The sequence below is a fragment of the Ornithorhynchus anatinus genome, chromosome 16 (genome assembly GCF_004115215.2).
Source record: "Ornithorhynchus anatinus isolate Pmale09 chromosome 16, mOrnAna1.pri.v4, whole genome shotgun sequence".
Classification (NCBI taxonomy): Eukaryota; Metazoa; Chordata; class Mammalia; order Monotremata; family Ornithorhynchidae; genus Ornithorhynchus; species Ornithorhynchus anatinus.
The window spans coordinates 12705703-12732182 of NC_041743.1; the positions used below are offsets into that span (position 1 = coordinate 12705703).

At 45.6% G+C, this 26480-nt stretch overlaps 1 long non-coding RNA gene across 1 annotated transcript; it reads left to right on the plus strand.

The window, feature by feature from the left end:
* Positions 1–271: 271 nt before the first annotated feature.
* LOC114817142 lies at positions 272–26234 on the plus strand. The gene is made up of 3 exons (XR_003764989.1): positions 272–562; positions 9694–9760; positions 26195–26234. It is a non-coding gene; the product is annotated as an uncharacterized LOC114817142 (long non-coding RNA).
* The last annotated feature ends 246 nt before the right edge of the window (positions 26235–26480 follow it).

The following is a 26480-nucleotide window of genomic DNA, read 5'->3' on the forward strand; positions in this document are numbered from 1 at the left end:
AGAGCACCAGATGCTCCTCTATATAGCTCATGGAAAGTCTACCGAAGAATTATAGTCCACAAAGACCCGGACTATCATTTCTGGCCGTTTACGTAATCCAATTTACTGCCAATTCATCGAGCTTATGGAAAGGTCTTGTTGCAGAATTCAGTTGCTTCAGTTGAACTTCCCGTCCCGGTGTCCACAGAAAGTCTCACTTCCTTTCCTTCACAGTTTACACTTTCTCTTGGGACTTGACTTGCGCCATTTGTCACACGTGTCAAGTTACTCTCTTCCGGTATCTCGTGCATCACCATTACGTGAGCACCCCACCATTGGTTGGCAGCTACTTTGGAGATACCCATCTGAAGGCCATAGAGAATCGGCCGTTCAGACGTGCGCCATCCGACTCTCAGAGAGCGCAGCCCCCGGGGTTATCGGAATGGGATTTCTCCACTCTGAAGACTCCCGGGGATCGATCGTACTTCCTGTGTGCCGACATCTTTAAGTATCGTATCTGGCGAGAGATACGTGGCTCTTGAACCTCACAAGTGTCTCTCTGTTTTCAGGGAGATTTCTTCAGGTAAAGCCTTGCCTTTCCATATTGCCTTCTAGACATAAACTCAAGTGAAGAAAATTGTCTTAGGCTGGTGTTGGGTGTGTGTGTGTGCTTGTATTCATTCGTTCGGTCGTATTTATTGAGCGCTTCCTGGGTACAGAGCACTGTGTTAAGCGCTTGGAAAGATTAATAGAGTAATAGAGAGAGACCATCGCTGCCCCTTTTTCCAGGAGCATTTATGGATCCAGGAGCATTGTGGATATCGGTATGTGGGGACCCATTCGACTAGATTTATTAGACTGAAATCTTCAGGCTGTAGGCATTTTGCATGGACAGTTCTTGAAAACTGTAAATACCGAATGTTCTCCTCATCTGATATTCGAGGTATTTTAGGGGTCAAATAATGGAAGTTTCTTTGTAACTTGTCTAAAGCAACTCCTCACTTTCTGGTACTATCTGCTAAATCTCCTTATGCCCTTTCCACACTTTAAATAGTTTCTCATTAATATTAAGCTGCTGGAGAGTACTAAAGCTTAGACATTTGAAAAATAACAAACGAACGCAATCATTGTTTAAGATCTTCAAAGCTTTGGAGTTTGACTCTATTTTTAGATGTCCTGAGAGAGAAGGGCAGCAACTTAATTCACTGTTGTTTGTGATCTTTACCAAAACCATCTCGGGGGGGAGAAGGTCAACAAAACAATATAGTCAGTTCTTCCAAACTACATGTTTCCACTACATGCCTTGGGATAAAACACTTTTGGGGAAGGAAGGAATGGGCTTTTATTGGTTGGGGTTTGGTTTTTTGGGGGTTTTTTGACGGTATTTGTTAAGCACTTAGTAAATGCCAGGTCATGTACTAAGCCCCGGGGTTGGACACAGTCCATGTCCCTAGTGGGGCTCACGGTTTTAATCCCCATATTACAGATGAGGTAACTGAGGCACAGAGAAGTGAAGTGACCTGCCCTCTTTTGACAACATGACAACATGCTCCTGACTGGATAGATTGCAATATGAGATCAGGAAAAGGTGGCCTATGGTATTTCAGACGGTGTTTCCATTTAGGAAGATGGCGCTTTGATCTGATTCGTTTTGTTTTGTGCTTTGTACAAAATGGGCTCAGGTACAAAAAAGTAATTAAAAAATAATAGTGGAATTTATCAAGTGTTTATTATGTGGCAATGTCTGGGGTTGATACAAGATATTCAGATTGCTCACATTCCTTCTTCCACCTGGAACAGACGAGCTAAGAGATAGAGAGAGCAGGTAGGTCGTCTCCATTTTGCAAATCTGAGGTTCAAAGTGGATACACGACTCGCCCAAGGTCACATATCAGACCAGTGGCAGAGCTGGGATTAGGACTCGTGTCTCTTGACTTCCGGTCCCATGCTTTTTCCACTAGATCATTCTTCCTCCCTAATCTTCCAGAAAAAGGCATTTCGTTCCCGTACTGGCAGGACAACCGTTGAAGAATTCGGTCATTTAATAATGATTGTGTGTAATGACGGAGTGCCGTAAGCAGCCCACGATCCGTGCTAATGACAGGTCTTTTAATGTAAGAGGATTATTCCCATTTTGCAGATGAGGAAACTGAAGGCCGGGTGAATTCTCCGACGTTAAACGGCGGACTGATGGCAGAGCTGGGACAAGAACATGGGTTTCTGGACAGCTAGGCCTGGGTCCTTTCCATTGAGCCACGCAGTCCTCAGAATTTAGTATCCCCCTCATCTCAGAGAAGCAGCGTAGACTAGTGTACAGAGCTCGGGTCTGGGAGACTGAAGACCCGGGTTCTAATCCTGGCTCGGCACGCCTGCTGGGCGACCCTGGGCAAGTCGCTTAACTTCTCTGTGCCTCAGCGTTCTTAGCTGTAAAGCGAGGATTAAATCTTACTCCCTCCTATTTAGACGGTGAGCCCCACGGGGGACACGGACCGCGTCCAACCTGATTAAGCCGAATCTACCCCAGTGTTTAGTACAGCGTTTGGTTTATAAAATTAGCTAGCGCTTGAGAGAGATTACGTCGGCTTGTGGGAAGGAGAAGAGGTTGGACTGAAGGTGAACTCCTTGAGTGCAAGGATGGTGTTTGTTTCTTCTCTTGAACTTTCCCAAGAACTCGTTACAGTGTTCTGCACGTCATACGTAATCCGTGGCTATCGCCGGTGGATTGGAGTGGAATTAAACAAGATGCTAACAAGGAGGGGATTATTTTGCTCCCAGCTCTATTGAATACGGATGGTTCTAGCAAGACTCTATTCAACTCATGTTCTTCTGTAAAATGATTCGTGTAAATAGCTCCAAACATTTCACAGAGTTAGGGAAATAATTCGAACCCGGCCGTTTTCTTTGTTTCTGAGGCCCAGGGCTTCTATCCTTCTCTGAAAATTTGATGTAAAGGCGAAAACACACTTTCAGTGTAAAGAAAATAAGCTACGTTACTGAAAGAATTCTTATGCCCTCAAAAGGAAACAAAAGAGTTGGAACGGAAAAGTAGCGCTGCCTTTTCTCTTGGACCACTTAATTCTTGGTTTTATTGACTTTCGAGGACATGATGAAAGACACGTTTGACCTTTTCCTAATGCACGGGGAGAGTACTGAGCCGTAGGATACGCAGACTTGATTTTCTTATTTATGAAACCCTTCAATCAGTCAGTAAATCGAGTAATATTTATGAACACACGCCCTTGACTCATGTGTTGGTCATAGTTAAATGAGAGGACACAGACACACACTATTTTAAAAATTCCTGGGAATAGAGGCGGAGGTTAACACGTTCATCTGGATAGTGCCACATAAACCCCCACAAAACGTATTGCCGACTGGTTTCCTATCTCTTTACGAGGTTGGGGAAAGGGAAGGTGAAAAATCAATCGATCGATCGACTACTGTGTGCCCGCAACGGGTAAACGTCATGTCGGATTGTTCTCTCGCAAACCCCAGATGTTTACTTATTTCTCGAGTCTCTTGGCTTCTCTTTCTGTCATCGACCTATGTGGAATCACCTGAAGATGGGACTGTGCGGTAATGTCCATCAGTCAGTAAGCCCATCAATCGGTCAATCGATTAATTGCGCGGCTCAGTGGAAAGAGCCCGGGCTTGGGAGTCAGAGGTCATGGTTTTGAATCCCCACTCTGCCGCTTGTCAGCGCTGTCACTGTGGGCAAGTCACTTAACTTCTCTGTGCCTCAGTTGCCTCATCTGTAAAATGGAGATTAAGACAGTGAGCCTCACGAGGGACGACCTGATTAGCCTGTATTTACCCCAGCGCTTAGAACAGTGCCCTGCACATAGTAAGCACTTTACAAATAGCAACATTATTATTATTAGAGAAGCAGCGTGGCTCAGTGGAAAGAGCCTGGGCTTGGGAGTCAGAGGTCATGGGTTCGAATCCTGGCTCTGCCGCTTGTCAGCTCTGTGACTGTGGGCAAGTTACTTCACTTCTCTGTGCCTCAGTTACCCCATCTGCAAAGTGGGGATTAACCGTGAGCCTCACGTGGGACCACCTGATTACCCTGTCTGTATCTACCCCAGCGCTTAGAACAGTGCTCTGCACATAGTAAGCGCTTAACAAATGCCATTTTTTTTCAAAATGGCATTTACTGAGCGCTTACAAAGTGCAGAACACTGCACTGAGTGGTGGGGAGAGTCCCAAAACAACGTGGGAAAGTATCATGGCCAAGTTAGGGGCCATGTTATCTGCCCGCAAGGAGTTTACAGTCTAGAGTTTTACGGTTTAGGGGGAGCTCGCCATTAATAGAGTTCACGCACCTAAAGAGTGCGAAGCAAATACTCTGGGAACTGCTCGAGCGAGTACAAGGATTTGTAATCTAATGGGATCAAAGAGTAGAAGGAGCAACTCCTTGAAGGCAGAGTTTGTGTCTACAAACACTATGGTACCTCCCAAGTGCTCCGTAGTGCTCTGCACACAGTAAACCCCAGCGCTTAGAACAGTGCTTCTCACGTAGTAGGCTCTTAACAGAAACCACCGTTCTTCTTACTATCAAGCGCTCAAGAAATACGATCGGCTGATTGATCGACTAGTAGGGGGTTCTGTAAATACTCTACTGAATGATGTACCTTACCACACAATCCCCTTTTCAGTTGGTTCCACGTAGGTCAGCGATAGAAATAGAAGCCAAGAGACTTGAGAAATCGGTAAATATTTAGGGTTTGCAAGAGAAAATCCGACAAGAAGTTTATTCACTGTGGATTTTCACTGCATTCTCCCACTCACGTGGAGTGAACCAACATCAACAATTTTGGTCTCAGAAATACGTCAGGATCATAATTATATTAACGTGCAGAGCAGCTGCCGTAACAACATATGGTGTATCTTCAGCCCCCTTGATTTTTAACACCCACTTCCATCTGGAGGTCAAGCGGACAACTTCCTATTGATGAAAACTATGACTTGCTATGAAAATGGAAACCGCGTGGCAACAGCGCGGGCCTGGGAGCCCGAGAATCTGAGTTCTGATCCGGGCTCCTCCACTTGTCTGCTGTGTGACCTGGGCAAGTCCTTTAACTTCTCTGCATCTTAGTTACCTCATCTGTAAAATGGGGATTAAGACCGTGAGCCCCGTGTAAGGCATGGATTATGTCCAATCTGATTATCTCTTACCTACCCCAGTGTTTAGTGCAGCGCCTGGCACATAGTAAGCACTTAATAAATACCATAAAAAATGACAAAAAAATGAAAGCAATGGCACCCGAAAAGAAAACAAAACTATATTTCCACCGACAACGTATAAAATGCTTGTCAGGGAGAGTCTTTCAATTCCACTGTACTCTCCCAAGCGTTTAGTACATGCTCTGTCCACAGTAAGCACTCAAAAAATGTGATTGATCCCTTGATTGAAGATGTAAAGCTCTGTGATACTTTTTCGTCTCCAGTTTAGCTTCTGGACCCGGAAGCACACGTGTAGCGCATGAGTTTGAATGATTAGAAAAACACGAAGGTTGTGCTCAAAGATGCTCTCTGACCTTGCTTATTCCATTCCGTAATATGACACTCTGCCTTGAAATGAGGAGAGGGAACAGCTCGGTCTGGATCGGGGGGAAGACAGTGAGCTGTGATTGACCGCAACGGAACAAAACGTATCATGAGCAATAGTCTCCGGCCCTCCGAAGTTTCATTAAGGTCGCGGCGGGTCGGTCAGGATTTGGTAAGCAGGGAGTCCTCTGGGTTTTCAGGGTGATTCATCTAGATTTGTTGGGAAGTTCAAAAAGTGAGGGAGGTATGGCGCATCTCCTCCAGGAGGCCTTCCCTGATAAAGCCCCACCTCTCCTCTTCTCCCACTCCCTTCTGCGTCGCCCTGACTTGTTCCCTTTGTTTTTCCCCCCCTCCCGCCCCCACAGGACTTATGTCACCTATTTGTAATTTATTTATTTGTATTGATGTTTGTCGCCCCCACTCTGGACCGTAAACTCGTTGTGGGCGGGGAATATGTCCGTCTATTCTTGCATTTTTACTCTCCCAAGGGCTCAGTTTAGTGCTCTGCACACAGCAAGTCCTCAATAAATACCACTGAATGAATGAATCTCTTTGAGAGTCCATTCAAGCTGTTGGCTTGCGTGGCGTAGCGGATAGAGCACGGCCCTGTGAGTCGGAAGGTCGTGGGTTCTAATCTTGGCTCTGCCACCTGTCTGTTGTGTGGCCTTGGAAAAGTCACTTCGCTTCTCTGTGCCTCAGTTACCTCATCCGTAAAATGGGAATAGAGACCGTGAGCCCAAAATGGGTCAGGGACTGGGTCCAACCCAATTTACGTGTATCCAGCCCGACGCCCCGTTCAGTGCCCGGCCCACTGTATTGCTCGGCAGACACTACAGTCATCATTATTATCCACAGTATTGTCAGTAGCGGTGTCGTTTTGAGCTTCGGCGTCCTTGTCAGTTTCATATTCGGATCATCCTGAAGGCTGACTTCTTGAAAAAATGAGCTGATTCAATAAAATGGAGAAGAGCATCGGGGGGATATAAAGTTTAGCAGCCAAGGGACAAAACAGAAGTAATCGTTTCAACGGAGAGAGTTTGCATTCAGGGATGTAAATGAGACGCAAAGCTAGAGGAACAAAAAAGAAGTCATCGTTTCAGAGGAGAGAGTTTGCATTCAGGCATTTAATGAGATGCAAAGCTACATCTATTCACCTGCCTCATTTAAGTAAGGCTCAAAGAGAGGCACCAGGCCTAGAGTTTTGAAACACGGTCCAGAATTTCTAAGTAACCGTTAGAGTGTCTGTGAATCCCGTGTTCTAATTCCTGGAGCAAATGGATGGAAGAAAAATTGCAGTTGGAATATCAACAGTAGCAACGTTGGTAAAGCACTGATGGGAAGAATCGCAGACAGTGATTCGTTTCCAGTCTTTGGCCCAGAAAGGGCATCCAGTCAGTAACGGGGAAGGGAAAAGAGATGAAAAATGAGAAATAGCCTTGGCAAATAAAGAGTTCTATTCCTCATCTCCTAATAATAATAATAATAGCGATGATAATTACTATGTGTCAAGCGCTTTTCTAAGCGCCGGGTAGATGCAAGCTAATTAGGTTGGACACAGTCCCTGTCCCGGGTGGGGCTCGAGGTCTTCATCCCCATTTTACAGATGAGGTCCCTGAGGCACAGAGAAGCGAAGTGACTTTCCCAGGGTCACACAGCAGACACGTGGCAGAGCGAGATTAGAACCCACATCCTCTGACTCCTAGGCCCGTGCCATTTCCCAAACCATTGCTGTAACGAGGAGAAAGAGAAGTAGTGTGGCCTAGTGGATAAAGTAAGGTCCCGGGAGGCAGAGGGACCAGGGTTCTAATTCCGGCTCGGCCATGTGTCTGCTGGGTGAACTTGGGCAAGTCACTCTGCTTCTCTGGCCCTCAGTTACCTCATCTGCAAAATGGGGATTAAGACCGTGAGCCCCTTGGGACATGGACTGTGTCCAATCTGGTTAGTTTGTATCTAACCCTGTGCTTAGTAGAGTGCCTGGCACAGAGTGAGTGCTTAACAAATGCCGTAAAAAAAAGTCACTCACGTAGGCCAAACTACAGGATGTGTATTTTTTTTTTTGGCTAAACACCAGTGGAAATTAGTCCTTAAATAAACTAGGAGGGTCTATCAATCAGTTAATCAATACTATTTTTTTAATGCTTTGTCCAGAGCACAGAACTTGATTAGAGCTGAGTATAATAGATTTGTATTATTGAGTACAAATAGAGCATAATAGAGATTACTAATACTTTTATTTGATGCATATTCCCTACCCCCGCAAGGAAAGACGATGAGACAGATAAAAGTTCAACAGTTGCATCTTCTGAAAGTTCTTTTGTCCGATTATTCATTCCATCAGAATGAATTATGTCATGATTTGCTTTGGATAAAATTCTGGTTTTGTGAATAAGCTCAATTTCTGTACTTTTCCACTTTTAAATTCAAAGCCCTAACGGTACGGACAAAGTGGAAAATCCCCATTCTTTTAGAAATTAGGAAGCAGACTAAGGTTGGTGATGAAATGGTGGTTCTTCCATAGTTTAGGAATTAATGTTGGAGAATTTCGTTGCGGGCAGGGACCGGGTCTCTCAACTCTGTTATGTTGTACTCTCCCAATCTGTCGACTCTGTGATGTGGTACTCTCCCAATCACTTAGTCCAGCGCTCCGCGCAGAGCAGGCACTCGATAAATAAGATTTTAATTGATCGATAGTTTTATTTACAGCAGAATCGTGAGATAGATCGCCGGGCTCTGTGTGTGCGTGTTCTTGGTCACCTAGTAATATATTGAGTTGTATTCAAAAATATGTTTTACCGATGTGGCCAACTGAAAAATGAAACTGGCTGGTGGTAGGAGTTATTTTGAATACGATTTCACTAATAAATAAGGGACCGACAAGTCAGGGGAAGCTGAGAAATGGCAAAAAATGGGGCAGATGGGGGAGGAATATTAACTATCAAATTCTCAAGTGATTATTATAATTTTGATTATTTTATTAAATGCGTCCTACAGGTCAAGCACTGTGCTAAGTACTGGGATGGATGTAAAATAATCAGTCCCTCCCCAGCTTGAGGCTTAGCAGAATCTTAGCCCCTTTTTACAGAGGAGAAAACGGAGACGCAGGGAGCTTAAGTGAGATAGAGACTACTTCACTTAAGTTGCAGCCCTGGAAGTGAATGAGCTCTCCGACGAAATGGGGGGTAGAGGGAGAATACAAGGGGGCCCACAACTGCACCTTGAGGGACCCCCACAGTTGGGGGGAGGGTCTGACCTCTATCCCTCCAGATTTCTGCAACTGAAAAGTTGATATCTCTTATGGTTGATAGAAAGGGTGTAAATCAGAGCCATGGGGAAATGAGAAAACAATTGAAAAAGCCACACTGGGGGGTTCAGTAAAGAGGAAGAAAAGTTTAAAGAGGCTGGGAGGAAGCAAGAAAGGCAGGGGGTTGGGGTGGGGGAGAATAGGACTCCGGTCTGCAACACCTTTCCACTTGGCGGTGTCGCCTAGTGGCTAGAGCCCGGGCCTGGGAGTCAGAAGGACCTGGGTTCTAATCCCGACTCCACCACTTGTCTGCTGTGTGATCTTGGGCAAGTCATTTCACTTCTCCGTGTCTCATTTCCCTCATCTGCGAAATGAGGATTGAGACTGAGAGCCTACGTGGGACAGGGCCTGTGCCTGACCCGATTATCTTGTATCTACCCCAGTGCTTAGTCCAATGTTTGGAGCATAGTAAGTGCTTAATCCATACCACATTATTATCATTATTATTCGCTCCCTTTCTCCAGCCCTCCGAAATTTCTTTATTTAGGTTAACGTCTGTCTCCCCTCTTAGACGGTAAGCTCCTTAGACGGTAAAGGCGTCTACCAACACCCAAATCCGTCCAATCCCCCTCCCTCCACTTCTACATTCCTTATCTGCATATTAGCTGTTGAGGTTGTGGTTATTTATTCACCGTCTGCTCCTACCCCACCCCTCCCTGCCTCCTGTGTATCCTTCAGATAAAAGCTCTCGAGGATCGGTACTGCCTAATAGAAAAAGCTCAGGCCCGAGAGCCCGGAGACTTGGTTTCAGTCCTTGCTCACTACTTGCTGCTTTGCGATCTCCGTCGAGTCACGTAACTTCACCGTGCCTCAGTTTTCTCACCTGTGAAATGGAGGTTGAAATACTTGCTCTTTCTCCTCCTTAGACTGTGAGCCAGGTGTGGACCAGGAACTACGTCAGATCTGCGCCTATTACATCTACCCCGGCACATGGTGCGTAAGTGCTCAATCATCACTATTATATTATTACTATTACCGGTAATAATAGTAATAATAATGATTGAAATTATGTGGCCTACCTAATAGAGCATTTCCTTAGTTGGAAACCTAGATTTTGTGCCCTAAACTGTGAGAATTTTGAACTTTTAACGAGGAAGAATATACATGCTGAAAATAGGTAATAACTTGAACGGGAGAAAACCTCTGAGCTTTCTTATGAGAGTCAATCACTGTGGACATTTGCCTCGGTGCCTCCCTTGAGAGTTTAAAGAAAATGAAAGAGAGGACTTTTTTACACTCGTGCGATCGAAGGTACATCGAGAAGACCAAAATAGATTTTTGTCATTGAGAGCTCTTTATTCGTGGAATTTCCAGCTTTTTATTAAGATCAGAAATTTTATATACGAGGTAATAATCACTTCTAGGACTTTACAGACTTAAATCCACTTCTTTCAAGGCCGGTTGTCATGACTCACAGACCGAGTTTAAGCAGGTCCCATCAAGTTGCTCTATGTGGAGTCTCCATTCATTTCCATTAGACAGAATTTCCAAAGCTAGGCAGTCCTTTGTCAATCCCTCCCAAACAGGAGATTCACAAAGGGTTAGTGTTGCTGATGATAGATTAACTTCAATGACCAATTACTGTGAAAGCTAAAAAAACTCTTATCAAATTCATGGAAGGAGCCTGTGGAATCCCAACATCAGGGGGTCGGAAAGACCTGGGTTCTAGTCCCGTTTCTGCCACTTGTCGGCTGCGTGACCTTGGGCAAGGCACTTAACTTCTCTGTGCCTCATTGACCTCGAAGTAAAATGGAGATTAAGGTCGTTAGCCCCGTGTGCGACAGGGACTGTGTCCAACCTGGTTAGTTTGTATTTTCCCAGCGCGTAGAATAGTGTTTTTACACAGTGTAAGCACTTAACAAACACCATCATCATCATCATTATTATTATTATTATTATTGGAACACCAAGATGAGACGATAGCTAGGGCTCTGAAGGAAAATTTGTCTTCGGGAGGAACGAGATAATAATAATAAAAGCAATAATGGCATTTGTTAAGCATTTATTTGGTAAGCACCCTACGAAGAGCTAGAGTCCATTTAAGATAATCAGGTCCCACCCAGGGCTCATGGTCTTAAGTAGTTAGGAAAACAGATATTGAATCCCCATTTTGCAGATGAGGGAGCTCAGGCACAGAGAAGTTAAGTGATTTGCCCAAGGTCACACAGCAGGAAAGTGGAGGACCCACTATTAGAACCTAGATCTTCTGATTCTCAGACCTGGGTTCTTTCCACTAGGCAGTCTAATTTCAAGGAGAAGGGGATTTAAAATGTGACAAGTTTGGATATATGAAATACTGATTTTTTAATTGGGAAGTTCTCTCTCATTTTTTGACAGTAGTTTTCATGGGAAACTGGATGACTCTCAAGTGAGCTGACTTTGTCAGACACCAGTCAGATAGCCGGTCAAGTTCACTTGAATTTTGCTTAGTTCAGTGATTATATTTTTTAAATGCAAACCCTCAATTCTGCTTGTGGTCCATTCCTTAGATTTTCAAATCAAAATGCAAATTTATTCCACTGGGTGACTATGGAGTCATAGCACATTTCCTCCTGACTCGAGGCATCCAGTTGGACCAAGTCATCATTGCAAGTTGGAAAATGAGGAATGAAGCTGAAAGAAAAAAATCAACTTAAATGTGTTTTTGACAATACATCTCTAAATCAGCAGGCAGATTGAATTGGATTTTGCTAAATATATGGATAGTGTTGGTTGGCCACGAGATTACCGGACCAAAAACGGCGGTTTTGAATATCATTATTGGTATTTTTACTATCAGTGAACGTACTGTTACTCAACCAATTACTTTATTTGGAGAACAGAATATCTAAAATCATTTCTGAATTCCACAAATTCCTTTTCAGTATATTAAAGAAAGTATCTTTGTTTAATGATATTTATTTAGTGCTTACTATGTGCCAGGCCCTGTACTAAGAGCTGAAGGTTGGACACAGTCCCATAGGGGACTCAGTCTTAAATCCCCATTTTATAGATGAGGTAACTGGGGCACAGGGAAGTTAAATGACTTGTCCAGGGTCAAACAGCAGACGTGATGGAGCGGGGATTAGAAACCGGCTTCTCTGATCTCCAGGCCTGGGCTCTTTCCACTAGGCCAGGCCGTCTCAAGTGTCGTGAAGAATCTTTCTACTTGGAATGAAATAGGTCTGAATGTTGAAGTTTTAATGTTTTTGCAGTTATCTGCTGCTCTCAGGGAGTGTAGCTCTACCCTTTCCCTCTCACCTGATGAGACACGCAATCATCAGCTCCCTCATTATGCTTCTTAAATCTCACTGAATTACTTCTCCCCTGAGAAAGTTGGGCTGCCCGATTCCTAGTAGGCTGTGCTTTCTTGATATGAGTCAAGTTTTCACTCTCCCCACCTTCAAAGCCTTATTCATCATCATCGTCATCGTCGTCGTCATCATCGTCGTCGGAATTTGTCGAGTGCTTATTGTGTGGAGATCACTGTACTTAGGAGGTGTAACACAACAGAGTTGGCAGACCCGTTCCCTGCCCACGACGAGCTTATTACAATCACAACTTCTCCAGGAGGGCTCGCTCGACTAAGCCCTTAATTCCTCTACACTCTCTCCCTTAGGCCCTGCCCTTGAATTTGGATTTGTACCCTTTATTCACCCCATCCTTAGCCCCGTAGCACTTATGTACATATCCGTAACTTATTTTCACATCCGTTTCCCCCTCTAGACTGTAAGTTCCTTGTGCACAGGGAACGCGTCTACCAACTCCGTGATATCGTACTCTCCCAAGCACTTAGTAAAGTGCTCTGCACTCAGTAAACAATAAATACGCTTGCTTGATTTTTTTAAGGTGGTAAGTGTTTACGTGTCAAACTCGGTTCTAAGCGCTGGGGTAGGTACAAGTGAATTAGGTCAGACCCAGTCCCTGTCCCGGTGATTTGACCGAATGCTTTCGTTGACCTAATGCAAAATAACCCAAAGAAGAAGAGTATCTTCAATAATGTTTCCTCCATCTCCCCAAGAATTTTGAGCCACAACTCTCTTGTATTTAGAGTTGAAACACGTTTCTAATGTTCCCTCGATAGCATAGATTCACGGTAACGTGATAGAGCTTGGAAATGGGGACTTCTGGTTCAAAAGGTTATCCTCCACCACCACCGCCACCATCTCTAAACCTCCGAAGAAACTCCTCTAGGAGATCAAACTACCTGATCCTATTTTTCGCCAAAATTAGATGGTGAACAAAGCGGCGTGATGGGGCCTGTTTGCAGGATGACTTAGACTACTTTATAAAGCGTGATTAAGGGATCTCTAATAAGTGGCCAATGTCTCACCCCCAACCCCGACCCATCCCATTCCACTTGCACAGTGACCGTTTGGGCGACTTAGCCGTGATGTGACATTCGGTCACTGAGAAAATGCATTACTGACTCAGAGGGTAGCGTGGGTGATTCAGAAGGCAAACTCCCTGTCATCTTTAGGAGTCTCCTGCCCAAGTTCTGACATGGCCCAATTTTGCCAGGCAAGTGAATACTCATGGTATCACAGGTGCTATGGCTTGGGGCCGGAAAGGATTTACAGCACCTGCCAAAAAGCCCTTCCTACAACAACACGAGTGTCGTTAGTGAAGATTCCACCCAACCTCCTCTTCGGGCCGCCTAATGAAGGCTCCACCGTGGGTCTTCACTTTTGAATATGCAGCTCTATTAGATGATTTGGTCGCTGATTTTGAGGCTATTTTTTTCCGAGCAGCCGCTGTAAATTGCTCTGTATACATTCCTTTCAGAGTGTCAATCAAGGGAGGTGCTTCAGAAGCACTATTTTTCTGAGATTTTTGGTTTAAATATGAATTAGTAGCTTGTTCGAAGAGTCCAGTCGAAGCTCTAGGAGTTTTGCTCACTGTGGGCAGGGAATGTATCTGCCAACTTTGTTATATCGTACTCTCCCAGGTGCTTAGTACAGTGCTCTGCACATAGTAAGTCTCTGGTAAATACCACTGATGATGGAATACTTAAACTTAGGGCTGACTTGCCAGTGTATCTAGAATGAGAAGGCAAAGGAGATCTTTCTCAATTTAGCCACTCCATAGGACTGAAGGAGATATGAAATTCTGGCCAGAATTCAAATGGGAACTCTTCCTGAGTCAGTGGGAGAACTGCAAAACTCCGATTAGACAAGTCCGCTAGCAAACACTATTTTAATCAGAGATACTACTGAAAATAATGCAAGAAATCCCATTCAAAAGGCGATTGAAAACCACCAACTAAGATTTAAACCAGAAAACCCTCAGAATACGTCACCAACACCTCTTTTCCTGGCCTATCTTTCCATCGACTGAATTCCTACGACAACCCAGCCCCCACACTTCGCTCCTCTATCGCCAACCTTCTCGATGTACCTCGATCTCGTCTATCTCGCGGGTGACCTCTCGCCCACTAATGCCTCTGGCCTGGAACGCCCTCCCACTTCATATCTGCCAGACAATTACTCTCCCCACCTTCGAATCCTTATCTCCTTTGAGAGTCCTTCCCTGACTAAGTTCTCCTTTCCTCTTCTCCCACTCCCTCCTGCTCTGCCTCGACTTGCTCCCTTTATTCATCCCCCCTCCCAGCCCCACAGCACTTATATACATATCCGTAATTTATTTATCTATATTAATGTCTGTCCTCCCCTCTAGACCGTATGCTCGTTGTGGGGGGGGGGGGGGCAACGTGCCTGTTATACTGTACTCTTCCAAACGTTTCGTACGCTGCTCTGCTCACAGTATCGCTCGATCGATACGATCGACTGACTGCCTTGGAGATGAGAGCTTCCCCGGGTGGAACCGGCTCTGTAGAGTCACGTGAAGAGGTCTCTTCCCTCAGCCAGGGGCAGGAGAAAAGAAGAAGAAATCCTTCTCCACCTCTACGGAGAGAAGTCAGGTAGGGGTGGCTCCCCTTTCGGGGGTGCAAGATGGTAGTAAGGCAGCCCCTTTGCTTCCGGGGAGATGAAGTTCTCCTTTCCTTCACTGCAGTTCCCTCGCCGATTTTCGACAGAATGTCTCGATGTTTGGAACACACACAGCTCTCACCAGGGACCGACCATGATAAAGCACAGTCCTACCCCTAACAGCGACTTGAGTGGGGCTACGAGTTGGTAGAGTGTCGATCTAATGAGCACCCCTGGTCATTGGTTAGGATCAACGTTTTAGCAACACCCGGCGTCGATTTCCATAAGCCTTGAACCTGTTTTGATATTATAAGCAGCATGGCTTAGTGGAAAGAGCACGGGACTGGGAGTCAGAGGACGTGGGTTCTAATCCCGACTCCACCAATTGCTCTGCCAGTTGCTTGCTGGGCGACTTCTCTGGGCCTCGGTTTCCACAACCGTAAAATAGGGATTCGATACCCGTTCTCTCTCCTATTTCAGATTGTGAGCCCCCGTGTGGGACAGGTACTGGGTCTGACCTAATTAACGTGTGCCTACTCGGGTGCTTAGAACAGTGTTTGTCACATAGTGAGCACTTAACAAGTACCATAAAACAAACAAACACAGAAGTGACAGGAGTTTCTCTGGTTTATTTCAAACCAACTCTCTCTCAGAGTAATTGGGCTGCCTTGGTCTGAGCATCAGCCCCCTTGACTTTGCAGTGGTTGGGTTAGATAACTCGATGAATCAGTGGGTAGAGCAGGGCTTACATTGTGTGACTTGTCGAATTTGCATGTTAACAGGAATAATGCCTGAACAAATATTGCCTTTATAACGATTTGGGCACCACTTCAGTACGCTGATCGTTAACCAGGTAACTTTAAATATCCACATCAGCCTTGCTTTCTTCGACGGAGCCTTTATGGGGAAGGATGCGGCGTAAGGCGTGGCGTAGTTGCTAGGATACATTTGTTGCTATGGGTGAGGGTGAGCCCCTCATTTTGACCCGCTGGGTAATTAGTTAATTGGATGTTAGTAATATGCCACACCTTACTAAGTTGCCCAATTCAGGAAAAAATGACACAAATTAAGCTCTTTAAAAAATGGCTACCGGATTGATCATCCCTTTAAGGGGAAATATGTTCATGAAGCAGAGTGAGGGATAAAAGTAAAAGGTCTCATAAAGTACTTGAGTAATTTGTGGTTCATAATTTACTAGTGTAAAAGTTGATTCATGTAAAAGCATTCATTTGAGAAAGTACTCTTGAATTATTTATATCTTGGTGGGGTAGGGACTTGAAAACGGTGTTTAAATCTGCTCCTCCTCACCTGGCTATCCCTAGGTGACCCAGTGTCCCATGCTGCTCTCTTTAGAGGGGGCCTCGACTTCCCCCGCCCCCGAGACTCACCGGGAAAAGGGGAGGAGTCGGCTTCCTTCTCGCTCTCCACTGCTACTTCTGCGCCATCCCACCTCCTCCGTGCCTCTCTTTCCCTTCATCGAACCTCTACCGTCCACTCCAGATACCAGTCGTGGTCTCACCCACCAGCCCTCAGGCCCCACTTCCAACTTTCTGAACCATTTTCATCCCTTTCTCACATTCTTTCTCTCTTTCTCCATCCCTACATTGATCCTTGGGGACTTCAATATCTACACTGATGTTTCCGATGAGCTTTCTGCCGCCCACTTTCTACCACTCCTCAACTTCACTGATTCCGTGCTCCAGCCCAGCTCACCAACCTGGACACACGCACTCGATCTCTTCTTGTCTAGTCACGTACGGTCTCTTCCCTCACCAACTCCGAAATCCCTCTATCTTACCACAATCTCTTTACCTGTATTCTCTCCCACACACCTCCTCCCCACAGATCTGTCCTATTCCCCCACAGAGACCTACATCTTTTGACCCCAACCAATTCTCTCAAGTCGTCATGCCCCGTTCGGTCTCAATACCCAAACTACTTTCCCTTGACGACCGAACGGACACACTCAAAATGACCCTCTCTACTGAACTCAACTCATTCGCTCCCCTATCCCTTTGTCGATCCCACAGCCCTGGATCATCTTCACGATCCTCTTCCTTCACGCTGTGCACGGCCTGCAGAGTGCTGCTGGTGGAAAGCCAGATATCAGACTGACCTCATCTACTTCACGGTTATCCTTGTTTGCTTTAACTCTGCCCTCTCCTCTGCCTGGCAAAATGATTTCTCCAACTATAGTGGCACCCATGTCCATTGCCCTCGCCAATTGATTTTTAACTCCCTCCTCAAACCTCTTGTTCCCCCACCTAGCCTCCTACATTCTTGAGAAAATTGAAATCATCAAGATGCTCTCCCTAAAATCTCCCCTGCTTTTCTCCAGTCCCTCCCACCTCCCGTCCCTTCTTCAACTCTCCTATCTTTCCCAGCAGTATCTCAAGAGGAGATCTACTGCTTTCTCTCAAAATCCACCCCCTCTACCTGCACATCTGATCTCATCCCTTCACCCCTCATCAAAGCACTTGCCCCCTCCCTATTTCCCTCCCTCACTGCCATCTTCAACTGTTCACTCTCCAGTGGCTTCTGCTCCACGGCTTTCAAACGTGTTCCTGTCTCCCCTTTCCTAAAAAAAAAAACCCTCTCTCGACCCCATGGCTCTCTCCAGTTATCGCCCCGTCTCCCACCTGTCATTCCTCTTCAAACTCCTTTTGAGTTGTCAACGCTCACCGCCTCCAGTTCCTCTCCTCCGATTCTCTCCTTGACCCCCTCCGATCTGGCTTCCGTCCCCTTCGCTCCACAGAAACTGCCCTCCCAAAGGTCACAAATTTATTTACTTGTATTAACGTCTGTCTTCTCCTCTAGACTGTTAGCTCTTTACGGGCAGGGAATGTATCTATTATATTGTTATACTGTACTCACCCGAGAGCTTAGTACAGTGCTCTGCACACGGTAAGTGCTCAATAAACATGGACTAATTGACAAGCGTTCGCCTTCTTGCCAAATCCAACGGCCTCTATTCCATCCTAATCCTCCTCGATCCCTCAGCTGCCTTCGACATAAGCGGCAGGTCAGTGTGCTGCGGGCCTGGTCTGATCACTCTCAGTGTTGTTCTGGCCTAGAATGGTCTCCGCCATATATTCAGGTGTCTTCTCTTCTTGTTCCCCTGCCACGGTCTCTTCTGATTCCACTGTCCCCTCTCCGTTTCACCGAGCCCAACGTCATCAGCCCTCGACCACCTTCGACATCGTCTTCTAGGTCTCTATCTTCCCTGCCCGGCCCTATTACGTAGACAGATCTACCTTCCGTGACATGCCTTTCCAAAGCCGGCACGTTTTAGGGGGAGTGTGCGTATGAGTGGCTATCTAGGAGTGTGTAAACTTTAATTCTGTATGATGACTCAGTTGATATTAAAAGCAATTCCTGTCCATTCCCGCAGGGAAGTCTGGCAGTTAGTGTGATTGCAGTGAGACAGCTATGAGTTCTAACCCTACAGCTGTTTTCTTTGGGTGCTCATCGATTGATTACACTCACGTGAGCTCATTGTGGGCAAGGGATGTGCCTCTTTGTTGTTATACTTGAACTCTTCCAAGCACTTAGTACAGTGCTCGGCACACAGTAAGCACTCAATAGATACGACTGAATAAATGAATGAGTCAATTCAGGTTTAAAAAATAAAGATAATTTCATAAACACCTTATGCTCCATGTAAATGTTCAAAATGTAGCACACTAAATTAATTCTTGACCATCTCTCACAAAGATTTAAATCAATTGTTTTTATTGAGCACTTACTGTGTGCAGAGTACTGTACTAAGAGCTTGGGAGAGTACGATATAGTAGATTTGGTAGGCACGTTACCTCCCCACACTATGGGTACAGTCTAGAAGGGACAGGAATAGCAGTGATGTCCACAATCTGTACTATGCTTTTTACTTTCCCAAAGCACTTTCAAATCCATTATCTCAGTTCATTCTCACAATCTCTCTGTGGGGTAGATTATTCTCCCCACTTCCCAGATGAGGAAACCGAGGCAGCAGGCCAAGGGCAGAGCCGGGACCAGAGGCCCACTGGCTCCATTCCCTTATGCTTCTGGCAAATCTCTGAAGCAGAATCCGGATACAAATGAGCGACGTGGCCACCCAGGGTCGGACCGGAATTTGCAAGAGGAGCCGGTCGAGGGAGAGGAAAGTGACTCGGGAGAAACCTTTACTGGGTGAACTCTGGGAGAGGACGGTCAGAATGGTCCCACGGGCCAGTGGGGAGGTATTTGTTAAGCACTTACTATGTGCTATACTAAGCACAGGGGTAGATACAAGCTCATCAGGTTGGACTCAGTCCCTGTCCCACATGGGGCTCACAGTCCAAATAATGAATGAGAATAATAATAATAATGTTGGTATTTGTTAAGCGCTTACTATGTGCAGAGCACCTAAACGCTGGGGTAGATACAGGGTAATCAGGTTGTCCCACGTGGAGCTCATAATCCCCATTTTACAGATGAGGTAACTGAGGCACAGAGAAGTGAAGTGACTTGCCCACAGTCACCCAGCTGCCAAGTGGCGGAGCTGGGATTCGAACCCATGACCTCTGACTCCCAAGCCTGGACTCTTTCCACTGTGCCACGCTGCCTCTCTATGACAGAATGAGAACAGGCAACGAGAGAGAAAACAGCAAGGGAAGCTCTCGGGAGGTGAGAGGATTCAGGGTTTTAGGGGAAGTGACAGTCTCTGCCCTCTTAAATTGGAGGAGCTTCAGGCTCCTTGACCTGGGTTCCGGGAGCTATGGGAGTGGAGAGAGAGAGAGATCGATCAAGGAGACTGTCAAGCCTCAACTTCTGAGGCGGGAGATGGGCGGCCCCGACATCTTTCATCTCGAAAGATTTTATCCATCATCAAGGAGAACTGCTCTTTTTATCACGTTCCTGATCTGTCTTGGGCTTTAATTCAAGTTGCTCAAACTGTGTTGTCCTCGTCATTTCTCTCGCATCTGAAAATGATAACGCAAGTGTCTCATAGGGTTTCTCCGTTAAGCCATATCAACGCAGAAGATTATAGGATATTTATGGAGCCCCCTTCTTCTCAGAACTTTACGAGCAGTTTACGTTAATTCTCAAAATCAGTAGCAGCGATTGCTTGGAAACCAGAACGGTTCATCTTTCCGTGCAGGTTATTTGCGAACGTATGTAGTCTGTTGTAACTTGGGAGGTCATTTCCCTGGGAAAAGGGTGATTCTGAGTTCTTGATATTACCCATCATGGTGTTTGTGAAACATCTACTATGTGTCAAATGGTACCAAGCCCCCGGCAGCCCTCCTCTAGATTGTAAGCTTGTTGGGGGCGGGGAACGTGTTTGTCAACTTTGTTGCACTGTGCTTTCCCAAGCACTTAGTACAGTATTCTGGGCATAGTAAGTGCTCAATAAATACCACTGAGAGTGACCGTGATGGAGTAGATACAGTGTAAGTAGTTTGGATGCACTCCCTGCCCCACTTAATGCTCTCAGTCTAACGGGGAGAGCAAAAAAAAAAAAAAATCCCCAATTTCATAGTTGAGGAAACTGAGGCACCGAGCAGTTAAATGACTTGCCCAAAAGAGTAGACAGGTGACAGAGTGGGATTAGAATCCAGGTTTTCTGACTCATAATCCTGTTCTCGTTCCACTAGGCCGTGTCTTGACCTGCTACTTCTTGCCTTATCTCCATCTCCCTTGACAGTAGAAGGCTTGAAAAAGCCCCGACAGGACCTCTCCCTACCATTCCTTTATCATGCCTCCCAGGAATCTGTCTTTACTTTAGGTTTTTAAGGTCAGAACAGATTGGGAATTCCTTGGGAACAGGGGATGTGAATTTTGCTTCTGTCATACTCTTCCAGGTGCTTAGAACAGTGCTCTCATTCAGTAAGAGTTCGGTAAATACCGTCGATGACAATTTTTACAACATTTCCCCTGCCTTCCTCCCAAGCATCTCCCGAGCCCCAGCTGGGAGCACGGCGCTCGGCTCTGGAAAGCGGAACGGGATATTCCCGTCGATCCCGCGTCAGTTCAGTGAAGCCGGGCGCCGACCGTCGTCGTCTCGTGGCTCGTAAGACTTGCTTAGAGCACGTTGTGAGGCGCGGCGTGCTGCCCTGCCATTTTGCATGGAAGGCAAGTGCGCTGACAGCGACGAAGGTATTTTCTCAGCACTTTTAGCTGTCTTCTTCGTGTTGCCCTCATCTCGACTCTGCGAGTCGGCGTAGACTAATAGAAAGGATATGGGGATGGGAGTCAGGAGACCTGGGTTCTAATCCTAACTCTGCCACTTGCCCGCTACTTAACCATGGCAGGTCACTTATCCCTCTGTGCCTCAATTTCTTTATCGGTAAACTGGGGATAAGATTTCAGACTTTTTAAAATGGTATTTGTGAAGTGCTTACTTTGCGTCGAACACTGTTCTAAGCACTGGGGTAGGTACAGGGCATTTAGGTCAGGCACAGTCCTTTTCCCAAACGGGATTCAGAGCCTAAGTAAGAGGATGAACAGGTATTGAATCCCCATTTTACAGTTGAGGAAACTGAGGCCCAGAGAAGTCAAGTGACTCGCCCAAGATCACACGCTAAACAGTCGGCAGAGCCAGGATTAGAACTCGGGTCCTCTGACTCCAAGGCCTGTGCTCTTTCCGCCTGGCTACACCACTTCTCTCTGCTCTCCCTTTCCCTGAGACTTTGAGCTCCATAAGGGACGGGGACTGTGTCCGATCTGATCGTCTCCTAACTGCCCCAGCACTTAGCACAGTGCTTGACACATGCTAAGTGCTTAACAGACCCTGCCTTACTTATTAAAGTGAGGTCATTATTGTGACCGTTAATAAGGACAATCTGATTTCTACTTTGCAGATGGGGTAACTGAGGCACAGAGAAGTGAAGTGACTTGCCCGCAGTCACACAGCTGACAAGTGGCAGAGCCGCGATTCGAACCCTCGACCTCTGACTCCCCGGCCCGGGCTCTTTCCACTGAGCCCCGCTGCTTCTATAAGAGAGAATAACTGTGTGGCTTAGAAAGTCAGGAAGCCCAGTAACCACCTCACAGATGTTTGGAGAAAGATGAAGGGATGTAGTCATGCGGACACAACGGATTTAAGGCGGGGAGGGGAGGGAGAGAAAAAGTCATCTTAAATCTAGGGCCGCTTGATTAGGGGAAGCAACGTAGCATTATCTGTCGGCTTGCAACCTGCTCTTCTTTCCCTCGGGGAATAATTTAGTGACCAGCTCAGCCGCAGCCGATACGGAGGCCAGCGAAGGCTAAAAGTGGTCATACCTTCCACTGGATTTCTTAGCCCGATTTTACAAGTATTCTTCGGCGTTGGCTACTGAGAAAGCAGCTAAAGCTAACGCAGGGACTGCACATAGATACGATTTTCCAAGAAGCGGTGACAGCCGCCGAAAGACTCAGTTGCGACTCCGTCTGTTCCTTCAGGGTTTATTTGAAAGCTTTTAAGTTCTTCACATTTCACTTACTAGAACCTCAGATGACTGGCATGTCGAGTTGTGGGATTTTGTTGCTGCTGCTACGTCCAATCACTTTCCAAATAAAGATAATATCGGAGAATCAAACAATCGGTAGTATTATTTAGCACTTACTCTGTGCAGGGCACCATACGGAGCCCTTTGGGGAATACCATAGTAAGACTTTGTTACATTTCTCCTCCGTAAAACTGAGCTGCTGTCCCTTAGTAGCACTATTTATTGAACACCCACTTGATGTAGTGTACTGTACTAAGTGCTTTGGAGGTACAGAATAAAATTGGAAGTTCACTCCTTGGCCTCAGTCAATCAGTGGCATTTATCGAGTGCTTACCGTGTGCAGAGCTCTGCTGAGCGCTTAGTACAGTGCTCTGCACATGGTAAGCGCTCAATAAATACTCTTGAATGGATGTACTCTTGAAAGAGTACGGTACGGCAGAGTCGGCAGACGTGTTCCCAGCCCACAAGGAGCAGGAGCTTACGCTTGGATATGACCTTCGGGAATTTGGTATTCGCCACACCCGCAGTCCCACAGCACCTATATAATAATAATAATAATGATAATTGTGGTATTTGATTGCTTTCTATGTTCCAGGAACTGTACTAAGCGCTGGGTAGGTACAAGGTAATCAGGTTGGACACAGTCCGTATTCCACATGGAGCTCACAGTCTTAATCCCCATTTTACAGATTTAACTGAGGATTTAACTGAGGCATAGAGAAGTAGATTTACTTGCCCTAGGACACACAGCAGACCAGTGGCAGAGTCAGGATTAGAACCCAGTTCCTTCTGACTTCCAGGCCTGCGCTCTATCCACTAAGTCATATTGCTACATCTATAGATTATTAATGGATATGAATTTATAATTATTTCTATTAATATCTGTTCCCCCGTCTGGACTGTAAGCCCACTGTGGGCAGGGAACGTGTCTATCAGCTCGGTTGTATCGCAGTCTCCCAAGCACTTAATACAGTGCTCTGCACACAGTAAACATTCAATCGATTCCACTGATTGATCGATTGATTGATTACACTCTAGTGGGGGAGACAAGCATAGAAATACTTATGACTAGAGTGGTCAAAACAACCGATCCATTACAAATATACACACAAGTGCTGAGAGTGGTAACGAGGAGGTTCGTAAGGGGTAGGGTTGGAGAATGGAACTATATAACTCATCTGAACGGAGCGGGCAGCATTTCCACACAAAGTAGTTTTTAATAAGTGTTGGTACTTAACACAAGGGTGATTTTAAATGTTAATAGACTTCCTACAAGAGAGGTAAGAGTGGAAACTTTTATGTGCCGGACTTAGATCGTTCCGCTCGGTCGGCGTGGACAATTATCCAGGTAACCTCAAGCCAGTTTTCTCTGGGTATTTAACAGTTAATGGAAGTCAATTGCAGCCAGCTTGCGCTTTGAAAAGCCATAAATAAACTGCTACAGCGAAAGATCCAGCGAATGGAAAAAAAATAAATACAAAGAATTTGCGTCGCTGAAAAATTACTTATTAGCTCAGACCGGGGTCTGTTCCGTGTTTATTGCACCATACTAGAAGGCAAAATAAATCTACTGAATTAATTCACAGATGGAGTTCAGTGGGAAAATATCTGTTGATTGCCGCACCTATATTTTCATCATTATTAGCGAATAGATATGTGGGAAATAGTAAGATTAAACAAAATGGTCTAAGACTGGAATTTGCCCATTGTAAACACTTAGCAGCATCATGGTACAAGCTATTCAAATTGCATTCCTTAGGAATGCCACGTAGATTATTTAAACCTTTACAATGCCGCCGTCAACGTTGCTTTAAAGGTGAATAAACCTAGAGGGCCACCCAACTTAAATCCTCAGGAGGTCTTATTAATGAAAATAAATTTGCATCCATTTAGGATGATCTCATTCAACTGAAAAGGCGGCACTAAGATCCTGACCATAATTATGAACGCATTGGAAACTGGATGATCTAAATTATGCTGAATTTGAGTTAATACAGATGATCAAGTGTTTGGATAACCAATAAACCATCAGACTTGATTATTTAATTCAGGCACCACCCAAACTCTCTCCTCTGTAATATGGATGCTCCAGAATTGTGGGGGGGGGGGTAGTTAGCATCATATTTTTCATATCCCTCCTCTTTCGCGCATCCTCCACTCTCACGGTCACCAAGACCATAGAGTCACCAAAGAAGAGATCTACAAGCATGGAGACGTTTTTAGATGTCCCCAAAATAATGTGGTCAACCAGTGTTGATCGCACTGTTGCCGTGATGCTGTTTTGTCCCTCCTTTGACTTCCCTCTTCCAAAGTGATTTCCCTTTTTATTTGACTTCTGCTATTCAGTACTCAGTGGGTAAACACCTTTCTAAATGCTTTTCAAGTCTTGTGCCTGAAAATGACACTTGCGCCAGTAAATTTCAAAGAGCCATATCCTGCCCTCCAATAAATGGGGAGGAAGTATCCCATTTAGTGGAGGGAAGTATCCCATCTCCCCATCCCCAGAGTCAGGGTAACCCCTGTCGGCAAGGAGGTCCCACTCCCAGGCTTCCCCCGACCTATTTTTCCCATTTTTAAAAATGTGACTTTTAAGTGTCACCCTCCCAGGCAGCTTTATGATCTAAGAAAGTCTAGCGTGTTGAAACAATACGCAGTTGCCGGTCATGGGCCTCTAGAATTGGGGCTCTGAGGAATACTAAAGATCTGAGCTTTTAGGGTCATGAACCCATTGAGCTAAATCTAAACTCCTCCATCATAGATCCCTACTTGTGTGTATAATCAGAATTCGCATTTATGCCCTGGGAATAGAACCTAACATTTGACAAAATAATCACTGTCAGTGGCATTTATCGAGCATTTATAATCTTGGGAGCATGCAGTACACCGGAGTTGGTAGACACGTTCCCTTCCCACAACGAATGTGTCTCTTTTTGGGTACGTGTGTGTGTGCCACTTGCTAGCTGTGTGACTTCGATCAAGTCGCTTAACGTCTCTGGGCCTCAGTTCCCTCGTCTGCAAAATGAGGATTCAGTACCCGTTCTGTATTAGCGCGCGTGCGCTTGATTATTTTTGAAATGATCGTCCTAAGCGGCGGAAGCGCATTAAAATATCGTTTGCAGGAGACATCAGTGGCACTGTATATTCCGGGTTGTTATGGTATATCAAACTCACTAAGTTGCCATGACTCACTCTTTCAAGTTAAGTCTCTTTGCCTTGTAGATGGTTTGTCTAATTCCATCATAAAAGGCCACTTTCTAATGGGCTTGTAAGTACACTTCAGTCGGTGACTTACCCCTATTAACCCTGAATAGGAAAAGATAGCTGATGTTGAATTAAAAATACCAGTTACTAATAAGCCTATAGAAGTATGATTAATTTATTCCTCTGAGCATGAGTAAGCTATATCCTTTTCTGGACTGTTAGCAACAGGAATACCACTGAAATAAACAGGGATATGCATGAGTGAGGCAGAGCTCCTGAAGTCTTTCTCTTTTCTTGGGTCCGATTTGGGAATGAGATAATGACCTCAGAGTTCTGAAAGGTAACAGAGGGCTTTGAACAAGACAAATCTACTTAAATCACGACTACCAGATCTAAAAGGGATGTTAAATCTGAAACTAATTTTTCGGGCAATTCTTCCGTTCCTCTCAGTGAATCGGTCGTATTTATTAAGCGCCTACTGAGTGCCAGAGCACTGTACTAAACGCTTGGGAGAGTACAATATAATAGACAAGTTCCCTGCCCCAAATGAGCTTCCTTCCACCATCCTCATGGGTTGACACATTCACTTGGAAGTCAACAGACACCCGCAGTGGGTTGAAAGCCACATTTGGAAGTCATCTAGGCCATGCTTCGTAAAGTTCTAACCGTTAATTAGCACCACCTCCTCAGTATTTTTTTTTATGGTATTTGTTAAGCGCTTACTATGTGCCAGAAACTGTTCTAAGCGTTAGGGTAGATACAAGGTAATCAGGTCCCACATGGGGCTCACAGTCTTCCTCCCCCTTTTACAGATGAGGTAGCTGAGGCGCAGAGAAGTGAAGTGACTTGCCCAAGGTGACACGGCAGACAAGTGGCGGAGCTGGGATTGGAACCCAGGTCCTCCTGCCTCCCAGGCCTGTGCTCTAGCCATCAGGCAATGCTGCTTCTCCAGGAGTTCTGATGCCGCATGTGAACCTGAGCGAAAGAGGGCCCTTCTCAGACCCGGCCAAGCTCCTCACCCTCCCTCCGGATTCCACTCCTCATCGAGGCCCAGGAAAGTCAGCGGGAAGAAGAAATGGCAGTGGCAGGGGGACAAGG